Here is an 18,712-nt window from a genome sequence, read left to right as displayed (position 1 = left end):
GCTGGTCTCGAGCTCCTGGGCTCAAACAATTCACCCACCTCAGCCTCGCAAAGTGCTAGGATTCCAGGCATGAGCCACCATGCCCAGCTTGGAAATAAATATGTGTATGTATATATATATATATATATATATATATATATATATATATATATATATATATTTCTTTTTTTTTTTTTTGAGATGGAGTCTCGCTCTGTCACCCAGGCTGGAGTGCAGTGGCACCATCTCGGCTCACTGCAACCTCTGCCTCCCGGGTTCAAGCAATTCTCCTGCCTCAGCCTCCTGAGTAGGTGGGACTACAGGTGCGTGCCACCACGCCCGGCTAATTTTTTTTGTATTTTTAGTAGAGACGGGTTTCACCGTATTAGCCAGGATGGTCACGATCTCCTGACTTCGTGATCCGCCCGCCTTGGCCTCCCAAAGTGCTGGGATTACAGGCATGAGCCACCGCGCCTGGCCCAATATTAATATTTTTATCCAGAAAATGAAAAGTAATTCCTCTGGGAAGCCTCCACTGCCCGCCCTATGTTCTCCCAAACCTGGGTCAAGACTCTTCAAATAAGCTCTGTTGTGTTGAGAACTTCTCTTTCCTGGCACTCATTGACAAGGCAGTTAAATCATTTTACCTGGGGCATGGTGGCTCAGGCTTGTAATCCCAGCACATTGGGCTGAGGCAGGTAGGTCACTTGAGGCCAGGAGTTCGAGAACAGCCTGGCCAACATGGTGAAACCCCATCTCTACTAAAAATATAAAAATTATTTTTCTTATATTTTACTATATTACATGGCTTGGTATGTGTTCTAGAACACAGGAAATGGTCCGTGTATATTTGCTAGATTAAAAAGAAAGTGATGGAGAGAAAAAAAGTCCTAACTAGAACCTTGTTTTTGGAAAAAGTATTAACTAACACATCGAGGTTTTATTTGGGGTTTGGATGGACACCCTCTAGGATCACCTGAAAGCATTAACTCCCATAGTTTGTACGTTTATTTTTTAATTTTTAATTTTGTTTTATTGTAAGTTTTGGGATACAAGTGCAGGACATGTTTATTTATTTAAATCCTCAAGGGGGAAAACGTGAAAATTGGGGCCTTCTTGAAGAGAACAAGTTGGATTGGCAAGAGGGAATGGTTGCTTTCTGACAAGGAGAGGTGGAGGTTGTTCTTTTAACAGATTGTGCAATAGCTCCTGCTCTAGGGAGACCCCATGCCTGCCTGCCAGTGGCTCACCTTCAAGAGAGAGAGTCAGACCCAGAGACAGGTCTTTGCAGAGCTGTGTGTTAGGTGTCAGCAGAGAGTGGGCAGAGGGCCAAGGAGTGCTGGGCAAAATGACAAGGATCAGTCCAGGCATGGTGGCTCACACCTGTAACCCCGGCACTTTGGGGGGCCAAGGCGAGAGAATGGCTTGAGGCCAGGAGTTCAATACCAGGCTGGGCAACATAGTGAGACCCCCATCTCTAAAAAAATAAGTAAATAAAAACTGATCACAGTGGCATGTACCTGTAGTCCCAGCTACTTGGGAGGCTGAGATGGGAGAATTACTTGAGCCAAGGAAGTTGAGGCTGCAGTAAGCTGTGATCATGCCACTGCACTCCAGCTTGGGCAACAGAGCAAGACCCTGTCTCAAAAAAACAAAAATAAAAAAGGCAAAGGCCAGCGTGTTATCCAAACGTGTCAGTTTCTGGTGACAAATGGAGCCACAGGGTGAAGCAAGGGTTGGGGAGTGACAATCTCCTCGGAGCAAGCTTGACACGTGAGCTCAATGCAGCATTAAAGCCTTGGCCATAGATGGAGGACATTCAAATGTGTCATCCTTGGGTCAAGCCAGTCCCCAGATCTGTCAAAACACCCCTGGCCCCAGGTCAGCCTTTGTAGAAGGAATTGTTTTCCTGAGCCACCGCCATGTTTCATTTCCTCACTGTCTGTGTGCACAATCTCTCCAGTTTAGATTATTCCAGATAGTTTTATAAAGGCTTTTTCTTTTTTTTTTTTTTGGAGATGGAGTCCCACTCTGTCGCCCAGGCTGGAATGTAGTGGCACGATCTCAGCTCACTGCAACCTCCACCTCCCAGGTTCAAGCAATTCTCCTGCCTCAGCCTCCCTAGAAGCTGGGATTACAGGCACACGCCACTATGCCTGGCTAATTTCGTATTTTTAGTAGAGACGGGGTTTCTCCATGTTGGTCAGGCTGGTCTTGAACTCCTGACCTCAGGTGATCCGCCCACCTCAGCCTCCCAAAGTGCTGGGATTACAGGCGCGACCCACCGCCCACAGCCTGCCTTTTTCTGTAAGGTACAAAAGGAGTATGTGAACATTGCAAAAAACTTATAAAATACATATATAAGGAAAGAAAAAAATTAACCACTACCCCACCACCCAGAGATAACCACTGACTGTTAAGATCTTGGTGTTACTGAGGTCAGGAGTTCAAGACCAGCCTGGCCAACATGGCAAAACCCCGTCTCCACTAAAAAATACAAAAAATTAGCTGGGTGTGGTGGCGGGTGCCTGTAATCCCAGATACTCGGGAGGCTAAGGCAGGAGAATTGCTTGAATCTGGGAGGCAGAGGTTGCAGTGAGCCAAGATCGTGCCACTGCACTCAGCCCGGACAACAGAGCGAGACTCTGTCTCAGAAGAAAAAGGGAAATAATCATGATCTTGTAGGACTGTCATAAGGATCACATAAGCTAACACATGTAAACAGCTGATGCACTGTCTGGCATATGTTAGCTTTAGCTATGATTTTGCCAGATTGTTTTTTAATTATGTGCAATAATTAATTGTTAAAATAGCCGGCTATTTCAGTTGCTTTCTATTTTTCGCTGGTTTACATAAAAGTGCAGTGAGCTTATATAGGTAAAATTTTGTGGCCGGGCCCGGTGGCTGACGCTTGTAATTCCAGCACTTTTGGAGGCTGAGGCGGGTGGATCATGAGGTCAGGAGTTCAAGACCAGCCCGGCCAAGATGGTGAAACCCTATCTCTACTAAAAATACAAAAAAAAATTAGCCAGGCTGGTGGCGGATGCCTGTAATCCCAGCTACTCGGGAGGCTGAGGCAGAGAATTGCTTGAACCCAGGAGGTGGAGGTTGCAGTGAGCAGAGATTGTGCCACTGCACTCCAGCCCGGGCAACAGAGCGAGACTCTGTCTCAAAAAAACAAACAAACAAACAAAAAAAAACTTTCTGCATATCCTCAATTATTCTCTTAGGGAAAAATATTCGTGATGATTGGTCATAAGCTTCTCTCCCCAATCAAGCTGTTTCTCTTATTATATAATGATTTCTTCTGCTTTGTTTTTCTATCACCAAATGTCTCATATCTCATAGATCGTACGAACAGCCCTCAAGCAATAGTTGTTGAATGAATAAATATATAAATAATGAAAAGCATACTTTATTTTCCTAGTATAAGCTTGTATTAGTCCTTTTTCACACTGCTAATAAAGACATACCCGAGACTGGGCAATTTACTAAAGAAAGAGGTTTAATGACTTAGAGTTCCACATGGCTGGGGAGGCCTCACAATCATGGCGGAAGGCAAGCAGGAGCAAGTCATATCTTACGTGGATGGTGGCAGGCAAAGAGATTGGTCAGGAAACCTCCCCCTTATTATACCATCAGGTCTCATGAGACTCACTATCACAAGAACAGCGTGGGAAAGACCTGCCCCCATGATTCAAGTACCTCCCACCGGGTCCCTCCCACAACACATGGGAATTCAAGATGAAATTTGGGTGGGGACACAGCCAAACCATAGCAAAGCTGACGTATTGATATGCTCTGCCGTCAGTGTTTCATAAATGGCACATGGTGGGAACCTATGGGAGAGGCTGCCCTTTACCTTAGTTAGCCGTTCTTTTCTTCCCTATAAACAGAAATCCTTACTGTTAACAGGATTCTTTGCTGTCCAGAATAAAGACTACATTTTCCAGCTTCCCTTACAACTAGGTATGGTCATGTGACTGTTCTGACAAATGAGATGTAAATGCATGTGTCACAGGCGACTTCCCAATAACAGCCTTAGGGAAGGAGTGGAGTCTATCTGCTGCCCCTCCTCTTTACTGCTAGGTAAATGTTGACGTGCTCTCTGGAGCTCATGCTTCCATATTGAACCACAGTGAAAACTACAAGATGAGAATAGTAGAACAGATAGAACGAGCCCCAGTTCCTGATAATCATGAAATCACCATATTGGCTCTGTACTGCCTATAGATATGCAAGAAAAATAAACTTCTCTCTGTGTTTAAACCACTGTTACTTTAAGTTTTCTATCTTTCCTAGCCAGACCTAATCCTAACTGATTTGGGGCTCAATAACTTTTTGTTGACTGATGGAATGGATAGTGTATGCATAGATTCTATAGGTTTGCATTTTGCAAAGCATTTTCTCAAGCATTAATTTGTTTAATTTGGTAAAAGTCAAAAACTACTTTCCCAATCCTATAACTTCTAAAACCTACTAGCCTCTGATATTTTCTGTAATGTGATATGTCAGGTAGGATGCATTTGTGCACAAAGGTAACACAATATGGCTTGGACAAAGACGTTTAATTATCTCAGAAAACAAAAATCTTGCATCTCCAAAAGATTCAACAGTGTCATCCAGGACAGGGGCACTTCCTATCCTCCACATGACCTTCCTCAGCACTTCACTGATGTCTTACTTCATTGTCCCAGGACAGCTGCCATTGCAACCAATATCATATTCTCTCTCTCTCTCTCTTTTTTTTTTTTTTTTTTTTTTGAGACAGAGTCTCTCTCTGTCACCCAGGCTGGAGTGGAGTGGTACAATCTCAGCTCACTGCAACCTCCACCTCCCGGGTTCAAGCAATTCTGCTGCCTCAACCTCCCAAGTAGCTGGAATTACAGGCGTGCACCACCACACCGGGCTTGTTTTTGTATTTTTAGTAGAGACAGGGTTTCACCATGTTGGCCAGGCTGGTCTCAAACTCCTGACCTCAAGTGATCCGCCTGCCTCAGTGTCCCAAAGTCCTGGGATTACAGGTGTGAGCCACCATGCCTGGCCTACAACAAAGTCTTATGCAAAAAGAGCTACAAAGCCTTCACAGGTATGGTGTCTTTTACCAGAATGAAACAGGCCCTCTCCTTAAGGCATAACAAACAACATCTTCCGAAGCCACGCCAAGAAGTGTGTTCAGATCATGTCTTCATTCTTCTGAATTTCAAGTGAAAGAGCTGCCTTCTTGGAACTTTGTAGAAATCCAAGATGTGTACTAGAGCTGCTCACAGACCTGCCATTTACTTACTGTACTTGTGTTATCAAAGACCCCATAAAATCAAGTGATTTCCTCTGCTTTTGTCCAGGCCGCTAAAGAACGTGGCGCTTAGTCACTTCAGATTCCCTTCTGTCTGTGATCCCCTCTGAGAAATAAAGCCATAAATATGCTGAGTTCTGTTGACATTCACACCGGAAATAGCACAGAGCTCCAAGTATTGTGGTCTCCTTTCCGATTTTATTGCTAAACAGCAAGAAAAACAGCAGAGGGGCTTTCCTGGCGAGTCAGAGAAATGCAACGTGGTTTTTTGTGTGTTTTTTTTCTCCGCAAGACAGAGGAAACTATCTCTTCACACCATTGCCAAAGCCAAGAGACTTCGAATGAACAGATAGAGCCCAGAGCAGAACAAACACCATTTGATAAAATGCTTAGAGCACGTCTCCCCACACGGGCAGGGACTGTGAGGGTCTGAAAAGCAGAGGTCCGGCCTCCCCTCCTCCCCAACTCAAGGTTGAAAATATCAACAACATTCCTGTCCACTGTAATCAAATACTTATGCAAAAAGCTATGGAATGCACAATAATTTGTCAGGCATCCTTTTAGCAGAGTCCACTAGAGCAAACTCTGGTAGGCTTCCTTGACCCTCAGAGACTGTGCCCTTTAACCTTATTTGGGTCTCTTTTATGGGAGCCTTCACTCTGACCAGATGGCTAAACTATCAAAGGGTTTTATGAGTAAAAACTGCTTTCCCAACTCGTAAGTTGTATATTTCTTTCCATGTTAATGTGAACTATCAACCCAGAGGCTTTAAATTGAAAACACAAGAGGTGTCCTGCAGCTGGGGCTCCCCCCGCCATCCCAGCATTGTGTGTGACCACAAGGGTGATGGGTGTTTGCAGAGAAAACAGCTGACACCCAGATGAGGACAATTTCAGCTAAATATTTAAAATGGCCATCAAGAAAGGAATGATTGATTGATTTTTTTTTTTTTTTTTTTTGGTTCAGGCCATGATCTTTTATCAAGCTGCAGGCAAACATGCTTCCTACATAAATCCAAACTGTATCTTTCTTTTCTTCCATCCCATCCTGTGCATCCACTTTTCAGGGAGGCTGGGTGGCAAATTAAACATAATTAGATCAAATTCTGTGGAATCCAAAGTAGAAAAGGATGCTGTCTCTCAATGTTGAATTTCAAGTTAAATAGTCCTGAGACCTTGAATTGGCTGTATGTGTACACTTATAGTTTGTTTTGTATAATTCTTGAAAATTTTCATAAGAAATGGTCAGGATGAGTTGATGCAATGAATATTTATGAGTGAAAACAGGAGGCTGACACTGTTCTAGCACTTAGCAGGCTGTGTGAACAAGAGAGCAGACACTTCATTGAGAAAGTGCTTATGTTCTAGTGGAGAGACGAGCAACAAAGAAATAACCCCAAAATGGCAGGTGGTAATAAGCAATGGGACAGGACAGTGGGACAGGGGCTAAGTGCATAGATTCTGCATGGTTAGGAAAGACCCCATTGGGGAGGTGATGAGAAAGTAAAGATCTGAATGAGAAGAAGGAGAACAACTCAGGAAGATGTGGCTAGCGCTCCCATTAGAAATGTAATGTGCAGCCGGGCGCGGTGGCTCATGCCTGTAATCCCAACATTTTGGGAGGCAGAGGCGGGTGGATTGCTTGAATCCAGGGATTCGAGACCAGCATGGGCAACATAGTGAGACCCCGTCTCTACAAAAAAATACAAAAACTAGCCAGGTGTGGTGGTGCACACCTGTAGTCCCAGCTACTCAGGAGGCTGAGCCCAGGAGATAGAGGTTGCAGTGAGCTACGCTTGCCCCAACTGTACTGTACCAGCCTGGGTGGCAGAGTGAGACTCTGTCTCAAAAAAAAAAAAAAAAACACAAAGTAATGTGAGCCATGTCTGTAATGCTAAAATTTTCTAGTAGCCAGATTTTAAAAAGTAAAAGGAAATGTATGGAAATAATTTAATATATTTTATATTTTTAGTTTATTTCTATTATAATTTATTATATATATTTTTATTTTGTTACTTATTTAATAATACATTTTATATATATATACACATATATATGTGTGTGTATATATATATATGTGTGTGTGTATATATATATATATATATTTCTGAGACAGTGTCTTGTTCTGTCACCCAGGCTGGAGTGCAGTGGCACATTCATATCTCATTTCCACCTCGAACTCCTGGGCCCAAGCAGTCCTCTTGCCTCAGCCTCCTGAGTAGCTAGGACTATAGGCATGAGCCACTGTGCCTGGCCTATTTTATTATATTTAGATCCATATGTACTATTATATTTTCTAGTAGCTATATTTTAAAAGGGTAAAAAGAAATGGGTGAGCCGTATGCAGTGGTGTGAGCCTGTAGTCTCAGAGTTTCTCAGGAGGATGAGGTAGGAGGATGGCTTGAGCCTAGGAGTTTGAATCTACCCTGGGCAACATAATGAGACCCAGTTTTATAATAATAATATGAAGAAGAAAAGAAGAAGGAGGAGGAGGAGAAGGAGGAGGGGGGGGAGGAGGGGGAGGAGGGGGAGGAGGAGGAGGAAGAAAGAAGAAATGGGTAGAAACAATTTTAATATATTTTCTTTTTATTTTTTTTCTTTTTTCTTCTTTTTTTTGAGACAGAGTTTCAGTCTTGTCACCCAGGCTGGAATGCAATGGCATGGTCTCGGCTCACTGCAACCTCTGCCTCCCAGGTTCAAGCGATTCTCCTGCCTCAGCCTCCCACGTAGCTGGGATTACAGGCATGCACCACCATGCCCAGCTAATTTTTGTATTTTCAGTAGAGATAGGGTTTCACCATGTTGGCCAGGATGGTCTCAAACTCCTGACATCAGGTGATCCACCTGCCTCAGCCTCCCAAAGTGCTGGGATTACAGGCATAAGCCACTGTGCCTGGCCAATTTTAATACATTTTGTTTTATTTTAATAATATATTTATTTGCATTGTCATCATTTTTATTTATTTTAAATTTTTAATTTTGCTTATTTATTTAATAATACATTTTATTATATTCAACTCATATGTAGTGTTAAATTTTCTCATAGCCAGTTTTAAAAGATTTTTAAAAAGAACACAGAAAAAACAGGTACAACAAGCCAGGCATGGTGGCACACACCTATAGTCCCAGCTACTCGGGACATTGATGTGAGAACACAACTTGAGCCCAGGAGTTTGAGGCCAGCCTGTGAAATGCAGTGAGACTCTGTCTCTAAATAAATAAATAAAAAGGAAAAAAACAAGTAAAATAATTTTAATAATATCTTTTATTTTTATTTAATCTATTTTTTCCAAAATATTGTCATTTCAAAATGATTTTCAAAAATGTTTTTTAAAAAGTAGATGAAAGGCCAGGCGCGGTGGCTCAAGCCTGTAATCCCAGCACTTTGGGAGGCCGAGGTGGGCGGATCACGAGGTCAGGAGATCAAGACCATCCTGGCTAACATGGTGAAACCCCATCTCTACTAAAAATACAAAAAATCAGCCGGGTTCGGTGGCGGGCGCCTGTAGTCCCAGCTACTCGGGAGGCTGAGACAGGAGAATGGCGTGAACCCGAGAGGCGGAGCTTGCAGTGAGCCGAGATCGCGCCACTGCACTCCAGCCTGGGTGAAAGAGCGAGACTCCGTCTCAAAAAAAAAAAAAAGTAAATGAAATATTTTACATTCTTCTTTTCATACCAAGTCTTCACAATCGTGTGTATTTTACACCAACAACACACCTCAATCTAGACTGTAAATTCTCACTAGAAGTACTTGATCTGAATTCAGGTTTCATACAGTTGACAGTCACAAAGGTAGATTCGTATATCCCAGTTGTACTAAAGATACTTAAAAGTTTTCTAATAACTGAGTGAAGTTGTTGGATGTTTTCTAACTACTGAGTGAATTTATCAGTTTTGAAGTTTTAATGCAGATTAAGTAAAATGAAAAATCCAGTTCTGGCAGGGCAAGGTGGTTCAGGCCTGTAATCCCAGAACTTTGGGATGCCAAGGCAGGTGGATTATCTGAGATCAGGAATTCAAGACCAGCCTGGCCAACATGGGGAAACCCCATCTCTACTAAAAATACAAAAATTAGCCGAGCGTGGTGGCATGTGCCTGTAATCCCAGCTACTCGAGGAGGCTGAGGCAGGAGAATCGCTTGAACCCGGGAGGCGGAGCTTGCAGTGAGCCAAGATAGTGCCACTGCATTCTGGGGGAGAGAGCGAGACTCTGCCTCAAAAAAAAAAAAAATCCAGTTCCTCCCATGCACCAGTCACATCTCAAGTGTGGAGTCACCACCTGGGCCATGTGGCAACCTGATGGACAGCAGAAGTCTGGGGAAGGACACCGGAGGGCCAAGAACAACTAGAGCAAGCTCTGGAAGCTGGGAAGACCTTGGCGTATGCCAGGAGCAAAGGGTGGCCAGGAGCTGCAGGGCACCCAGACAGGGAGGAGCGGCAGGGATGGGCTGCCAACACCTTGCGTCTCCTTGGATCCACAGGCTGGGTGAAGAGCTCGGATTGACCATACTTGTTAGTCCCCAGTTGGTAAGAGGGATGCAAGACCAGGATAAATTTCTCTGTGATAGCTTGGAGAGTACCGTATCAAGAGGAAAGTAACATGTCCATGACGTAGAACCTAGGAACACACCCTCAGAAATGTCCCAAGGTCATAAGGAAGCTCACGGCATGGCTGGAATGGCAAAATATTGCCAAAAGCCTAAATATCCACCAGGCAGGGGGAAGGGTAATAGACTGTGATCTGTTCCCAAAAGGATCATCACTGCAATTGAAAAGAATCATATGTGTCAACACGTCATATCTTTTTTTGTTTTGTATTTTGTTTTTTGTGTTTTTTTTGAGACAGAGTCTTGCTCTGTTGCCCAGGTTGAAGTGCAGTGGTGCAGTCTCAGCTCACTGCAACATCCACCTCTTGGGTTCAAGCGATTCTTCTGCCTCAGCCTCCAGAGCAGCTGGGATTACAAGCGCCCACCACCACGCCTGGCTAATTTTTGTATTTTTAGTAGAGGCAGGATTTCACCATGTTGGCCAGGCTGGTCTTAAACTCCTGACCTCAGGTATTTACCAGCCTCCCAAAGTTCTGGGATTACAGGCATGAGCCACTGCACCTGGCCTATTTCCTTCTTTTTTAAGGCTGAATAATATTTTATTGTATGTATATACCACATTTTTTAAATCCATTCATCTGTCATCTGGTAAAGGCAGATAATTATTTTAAATATAGCAGATGGGGCTGAGTGCAGTGGCTCCTGGCCAACATGTTACATCTTAAAAACAAAAGGATGAATAAAAGAAGAAACTATGTATATAAATTAAGAATACCTTATAGCATTTAAAGATACAGGTAAATAAATATACACACATAGACATGGACACATACATTTATTACTAAACTGATTAACATGGGCTGGAAGGAAACATCAGTTTCATGATAGCCATAGCTACTGGGGAGGCATTGAGGTCCAGCTGGCTCAACTTTATCAGTACTGTCTTATTTTTAATTAAAATAGTATCAGCCAGGCGTGGTGGCTCACACCTGTAATCCCAGCACTTTGGGAGGTCAAGGCGGACGGATCACAAGGTCAGGAGTTCAAGACCACCCTGGTCAATATGGTGAAACCCCATCTCTACTAAAAATACAAAAATTAGCCGGGCATGGTGGTGGGCACCTGTAATCCCAGCTAGTCTGGAGGCTGAGGCAGGAGAATTGCTTGAACCCGAGAGGCGGAGGTTGCAGTGAGCCAAGATCACGCCATTGCACTTCAGCCTGGGTGACAGAGTGAGACTCCGTCTCAAAAAGATAAATAAATAAAATTTTAAAAAATAGTATATAAAATGCTACAACACAATGGTTATATTTAGTAATCTTAAGTAGTGAAGCTATAAGTGTTTGTTATACTTTATTCTGTACTTTTCAGTTGCTTTAAATATTCTCCAAATTTAAATAAAAACAAACCTATGATAAAAGAAGAGAAAAGAAACCTCTTTCACTTCCAGCCCTCTATATTGTCTGTGCCTGTGTCTCCTGTAACCTTCCAGTGCTGTCCAGGGCTTACAATTAGAGAGTACAGATCTATTACATACAGTGTTTACTTATAACATTTTCTGGGGGGAGAAAAGTTTCTGGCCTCGTCCAGCAATGTCTAAGTCAGGCAAGCAAGATAATTTTTAACTCTTTCCTCACTAGCATCAAGCCACGTATTTTTCTTTTCTTTTCCTGTGGCTTCAGGATTTTGAGCCCTACATGCTCCTCTACCTCTCAACATTTGGACCACTAAGGGCTAAACATGTTCCATGTTGAATGGAAAAAATAAGTAACGAAGAATTTAAAAGTTGGCCACACAGTTCTCCATTGCTTCAAAGAAAATAAGTGTCTCGGCCGGGCATGGTGGCTCACGCCTGTAATCCCAGCACTTTCAGAGGCCGAGGCGGGCAAATCACAAGGTCAGGAGATCGAGACCATCCTGGCTAACACGGTGAGACCCCGTCTCAACTAAAAATACAAAAAAATTAGCCGGGCGTGGTGGCGGGCGCCTATAGTCCCAGCTACTTGGGAGGCTGAGGCAGGAGAATGGCATGAACCCAGGAGGCGGAGCTTGCAGTGAGCTGAGATCATGCCACTGCACTCCAGCCTGGGCGACAGAGTGAGACTCCATCTCAAAAAAAAAAAAAGGTCTCTTGTTTGTTTTCTGAAGCTCTGACTGCTTCTACAGGCTGTCTCTAAATCCATCGCTAGCTCGCAGCCTTTGTTGTTCAAACTCCCCAAGCCTTAGTTTGCTCATCTGCCGTATCGGGATAATAATAATCGGACCTAGCCAGGCGCAATGGCTTAGGCCTGTAGTCCCAGCACTTTGGGAGGCAGAGGCAGGTGGATCACCCGAAGTCGGGAGTTCAAGACTAGCCTGACCAACATGGAGAAACCCCATCTCTACTAAAAATACAAAATTAGCTGGGCGTGGTGGCACATACCTGTAATCCCAGCTACTGGGGAGGCTGAGACAGAAGAATCACTTGAACCTGGGAGGCAGATTTTGACGGGAGGCAGAGTTTGCCATGAGCCGAAATCACACCATTGCACTCCAGCCTGGGCAACAAAAGCAAAACTCCCTCTCAAAAAAATAAATAAGTAATCAGAACTTCTTCACAACACCAACAGGAGATGTAAGGGTCTTAGTACAGTTTTTATTAAATGCATTTGTATTATTTTTCTGGTCTCTTGATCTCTTTTTGTCACTTGATATGACAGGGTAATTTTTTTTTTTTTTTTTGAGACAAGGTCTCACTCTGTTGCCCAGGCTGGAGTGCAGTGGCACGACCACAGCTCACTGCAGCCTTGACCTCCCAGGCTCAAGTGATCCTCCCACCTCAGCCTCCCAAGTAGCTGAGACTACAGGCACACACCGCCACACCCAGCTAACTTTTAAATTTTTTGGTAGAAATGGGATCTCACTATGTTGTCCAAGCTGGTCTTGAACTCCTGGGCTCAAGCGATCTTCCTGCCTTGGCCTCTCAAAGTGCTGGTATCACAGGTGTGAACCACTGCACCTGGCCCTGGGTGACTATTTTGGATAGTGGCTTAGAAGATAGGCTTTGTGGTCAGACAGGTGGGTTGTAAACCTAGCTCACCCACTTTTTAAGTGAACTTGGGTAGCTTACTAGCCATACAGGGGTTGAGAAAACTAAATGAGATAGTCCTTTAAAGATGCCAGCAGGAGACCTGGCATGTATGTGATCAATGCTGCAGGGATGCCAGCTGATGCAAGGAGGACATGGTGCCTATTCATGTTGGACAGCAGCAGCATTTACAATGGAGAAAACTCTAGTATTTCCATGATGTTTGTCTACCCATACATATAGCACATAAGCCAACTTAGCCTTTTTGCAAATTCATTTAACAGTTTCTTATAGAAATATGTTATTCTGAGCCACATCAATATAAACCATCACACATTCTTTTTTAAAATATGCTGTACATTTAGAAGTATGGCTTGGCCTCCAATTTGAAGCTTGTCACTTTCTTTAGTGCCTCTAGTTATCACTGTGAGCCCATCAGCCTTGCTTATCCAACAAGTTTATGAATAGCAAATGTTGATGGCTTCATTGAGTTGTGACTATAAATGCAAGGAAAATGAGAACAAGGGTGAAGAGGTGGCTTCTTTATAACAGCTGAAATTTATCCAGGGTTTTGTGCTGGCCTTTGATTTGGGGGCTGACTCTGAATCTAGTGTTCCCCCTGATTGCATTAGGAGCAGCCCTTAGGGTCAGATGGAATTCCAAGGTCCTGGAATTAGTTAGAAGAATGAGAATGCACATGTGTGAAGGGGCAGGGGAAGGGGCCTTTACAAAACTCATCCTTCAAGACCCAAACAACAGCTTTCTACCCAGGTGACCTTGAGAGAGGACAGGGCCAACTTCTGGGACATGCAACCCTTGCAGTTACACAGGGCCCCGAGCTCAGACAGGTTCTAGCTTGGCTTAATGCTCTGCTGTGGCTATCTTGAAATTCTTAATAACATTTTTAACAAGAGGCCCTATGTTTTCCTTTTGCACCATGCCCTGCAAATTCCGTGGCTGATCCTGGGACCCTTGAGGACACTGAGGCTTTTGCTCACCCCTGGGCACAATCGTGACTGTTATAATGAACGACAAGTATTTTGTACATCCAGGGAATAATACTGATCCCAAGTAACATGTATGAGCCAAGTACTTTACCCAGATGACCTTATTTAATCCGTCCATGGACCCATCTTAGAGGTGATGAAACTGAGACATGAAGATAGTAATAACACTTCACATTTATCAAGCATATGCATAATCTTACTTTTCACAACAATCCTTTACAGTGGCTCACACCTGTAATCCCAGCACTTTGGGGGGCCGAGGCGGGTGGATCACAAGGTCAGGAGTTCGAGACCAGCATAGCCAACATGGTGAAACCCAGTCTCTACTAAAAATACAAAAATTAGCTGGGTGTGGAGGTGCACGCCTGTAATCCCAGCTACTCGGGAGGCTGAGGCAGGAGAATAGCTTGAACCCTGGAGGTGGAGGTTGCAGTGAGCCAAGATCACGCCATTGCGCTCCAGCCTGGGCGACAGGGTGAGACTCTGTCTCAAAAAAAAAAAAAAAAAAAAAAAAAAAAAAAAAGCCTGTGAGCTTAGTACTATTGCTTGGCCACATTTTAATTCCTACAAATGCAAGCTATTAGGTAAAAAAAAAAAAAAAAAAAAAAAAAAAAAGTAATCCAAAGAAAGCAGAAGGAAGAAGGTAATAAAGGTAATTTTTAAAATTATATAGCAAACAGTTTCACAGAAAAAACTAGCTAATCCGAAGCAGGTTCTCTGGAAAGACTAATAATCTACTAGTCTACTAAGTGCTAATAAAAAAGAACAAATGCATAAAAATATTAGGGATAAAAAGCATAACTGCAGATGCAGAAGAGAGTAATAACTGAAATTTAATACTGTAAAAAATTCATGCCAAAAAAAGTTGAACACTGCGAAATTAACAACTTCCTAGAGAAACATTATTTACCAAAACTGAACCAAGAGACTCCAGAATCCTAAATAGACCTAACAGTGTTGAGAAAATTAAATTAGTAGCTAACATGTATGCATACATGTGTACGTGCATACATACATGTGTAAACATGCCCACACACACCAGACGTAAGCAGGTTTACACTTCTACCAAACATTCAAGAAACGGGAAAATAAGCCGGGCGCGGTGGCTTATGCCTGTAATCCCAGCACTTTGGGAGGCTGAGGCGGGTGGATCACGAGGTCAGGAGATCGAGACCATCCTAGCCAACACGGCGAGACCCCGTGTCTACTAAAAATACAAAACAGTTGCCTGGTGTGGTGGCAGGTGCCTGTAGTCCCAGCTACTCGGGAGGCTGAGGCAGGAGAATGGCATGAACGCAGGAGGCGGAGCTTGCATTGAGGCAAGATTGCACCACTGAACTCCAGCCTAGGCGACAGAGCAAGACTCTGCCTCAAAAAAAAAAAAAAAAAAAAGAAAAGAAAAGAAAGAAAAAGAAACAGGAAAATAGGCCAGGTGCAGTGGCTCACACCTGTAATCCCAGTACTTTGGGAGGCCGAGGCAGGCAGATCACCTGAGATCAGGAGTTAGATACCAGCCTAGCCAACATGGTAAAACCTTGTCTCTACCAAAAATACAAAAATTAGCCAGGTGTGGTAGCAGTGCACCTCTAATCCCAGCTACTTGGGAGGCTAGGGCCGGAGAATCACTTGAACCTGGGAAATAGACGTTGCAGTGAACTGAGATCGTGCCACTGCACTCCAACCTGAGCAATAGAGCAATACTCCATCTCAAAAAAAAGAAAAAAGAAAGAAAAAAACAGGAAAATAGCGGCCACTTATTGCTGCCTGATACTGACAGCTAACATTTATTGGGCACTTACTGTTCAGTAAGCATTATGCTAAAAGCTGTTTGTGTATAATCTCATATAAGGTAGGTACTATTATCTTCATTTTACAGATAAACTGAGGCCAAGAAATTTTTTTTTTTTTTTTTTGAGACAAGAGTCTCACTTTGTCACCTAGGCTGGAGTGCGGTGGTGCGATCTCAGCTCACTGCAAGCTCCACCTCCTGGGTTCACGCCATTCTCCTGCTTCAGCCTCCTGAGTAGCTGGGACTACAGGTGCCCGCCACCATGCCCGGCTAATTTTTTTGGACTTTTAGTAGAGACGGTTTCACCGTGTTAGCCAGGATGGTCTCAGTCTCCTGACCTTGTGATCCGCCCGCCTCGGCCTCCCAAAGTGCTGGGATTACAGGCGTGAGCCACCGCGCCCGGCTGAGGCCAAATTTTAAGCATTTTGCCCAGAGTCCTACAAATGATAAATGGTAGATCTGGGATTTGAACTAAGTTCTCTGTCAACTCCACAACCAGCATTCATTACCGTTACATTCAACTGCCAATCAGAACTGAATATGGGAGATCTTGTAGTTTGGGTTAAGCAGAGAAAAGAGCAGGGCCTTCGTGGTCTCTGGTTTTCTTGGTCTATTTCAGCCCCTGGGATATTCACTAATCACCTAGTTGAGGTTTCAGCGCCCATAGAGCTCACATTCCAGTGTTCTTGAATTAGATGCTCTTATTTGATTATCCTCCTAAGAGATAGCGGCTATTGTCATGTGAAGGCCATTGTCCTTTGGAATCTGAATGTAATCAAGTTTGGAGGCATGACCTGACTGATGGGTATTTCAGCCACAAGTTTAAGAACAAAAAGACAGATGCATAAGAATTATGCGATGTTCTCAGTTTCCACATGGAATCCCATTATGAAAAAGGCCATTTTCCATTTTTAAGAAACATACATCTATGGAGAGTCTCCTAGGGTTGGTTGTGTGCTATTGTGATTAATTCCCATATTATTCATGAGGCCATAGGGCTCAGGGAGGTAAGGGAAGGTGTCCAGAGTCATACAGCTAAGGAGTCTGGAGCCAGCCAATCGACTCCCAAATCCAGTGGTCCCATGTTCATTACAGTGGCATTGGATGCCATGGAATTCCAGTCCAGAGAAGGAAGAGTTGGTTTTGTGGAGTTTGTTGTGCTGGTACTTCTCCTCCATACAGGACAGATCTAGATTTTGTGGAACCTGAAACTTTACAATTGGAGGGGGTAGGGGCCTCTAAAACAAACCCTATAAAAACACCTTGTGTTTACAAATTTTACAGACACATGTCACCATGTGATGACATTGCTAAGGCCCCTGCTGGGGCTATGAAAGAGGCCCTGAAACTTAAGCCTCACAAGCCTAACAAAGCCATCGTGGCCTCTATTTATACTGTGTTTTCTAATTTGTGTTTTGGGGATAATAATAAGAGACATGGTGGACTAGAAAAAAAAGGGGTATGGAAGCACTCAACTATATTATTATTATTATTTTGCATTTTTGTTTTGTTTTGTTTTGAGATGGAGTCTCGCTCCGTCAGCCAGGCTGGAGTGCAGTGGCGTAATCTCGGCTCACTGCAACCTCTGCCTGCCGGGGTCAAGTGATTCTCCTGCCTCAGCCTCCCAAGTAGCTGGGACTACAGGCACCTGCCGCCATGCCTGGATGATTTTTGTATTTTTAGTAGAGACGGGGTTTCATCATGTTGGCAAGGCTGGTCTTGAACTCCTGACCTCAAGCAATCCGCCTGCCTTGGCCTTTCAAGGTGTTGGGATTACAGATGTGAGCCACCACGCCTGGCCTCAACTATATTATTTATTCAGTGTTTTCAATAGGTCAGACTTCTGCTGAGTCTTTTTTTTTTTTTTTTAATTTGAACCTAAGTCTTGTTAGAAGTAACTTTTTTTTTTTTTTAAGATGGAGTTTCACTCTTGTTGCCCAGGCTGGAGTACCATGGCATGATCTTGGCTCACCAAAACCTCCGCCTCCCGGGTTCAAGCGATTCTCCTGCCTCAGCCTCCCGAGTAGCTGGGATTACAGGCATGCGCCATCACGCCCAGCTAATTTTGTATTTTTGGTAGAGACAGGGTTTCTCCGTGTTGGTCAGGCTGGTCTTGAACTCCCGACCTCAGGTGATCCGCCCGCCTTGGCCTCCCAAAGTGCTGGGATTATAGGGTAAGCCACCGCACCTGGCCCAGAAGTAACTTTTTAAGTTTAAATCTGTTAAGTCTTATGTCTCTGAAGTAACTATTATCATTATGCCCATTCTACAGATGGAGGGACTAAGGCTCAGAGAATCTAAGTGACTTGCTCTGGGTCACACAGGTGACAACCGTATAATTGAGACTCAAACCAGTTGGTCTGATTTCTGGACTACATTCTGCCTCTTTGTTTCAGCCAGGATATTCATCCCAACTTGGAACTTTTGTGGTGCTGCTCACCCTCTGCTCTGATACCCACCATGACTCCCTAGTGCCTGGATACATCATGACACTGGGTCAGCCAATGATATAGAAAGTGATATTTCCCAAAATAGCCAATTTAAAAACCAATTTGGGAAATTATTCACAAATACAGATTTTATGGCCTCGATGAATGAAAACCTGAGGGTATGTTTGCAGATTTTAATTTCAGTAAATGTTTGGCGTAAGCATTGATGAAACGAGACTTACATAGTTTACAGCCAAAGGTGCACTTTATTATTTTTTTTTTTGAGACAGAGACTCACTCTGTCGCCCAGGCTGGAGTGCAGTGGTGCGATCTGGGCTCACTGCAACCTCCACTTCCTGGGTTCAAGCAATTCTCCTGCTTCAGCCTCCCGAGTAGGTGGGACTACAGGCGCACACCATCATACCCAGCTACTTTTTGTATTTTTAGTAGAGATGGAGTTTCATCATGTTGGTCAGGCCCACCTCGGCCTTCCAAAGTACTGGGATTACAGGCGTGCGCCACCGCGTCCAACCAGGGTGCACTTTTTATCATGGAACAAGTTGGGTTTTACAGAAAACTTGCAAAGACAGTACAGAGTGT

This window comes from Gorilla gorilla, chromosome 21 (genome assembly GCF_029281585.2).
Source record: "Gorilla gorilla gorilla isolate KB3781 chromosome 21, NHGRI_mGorGor1-v2.1_pri, whole genome shotgun sequence".
Taxonomy (NCBI): Eukaryota; Metazoa; Chordata; class Mammalia; order Primates; family Hominidae; genus Gorilla; species Gorilla gorilla.
This window is presented reverse-complemented; position numbering follows the sequence as displayed.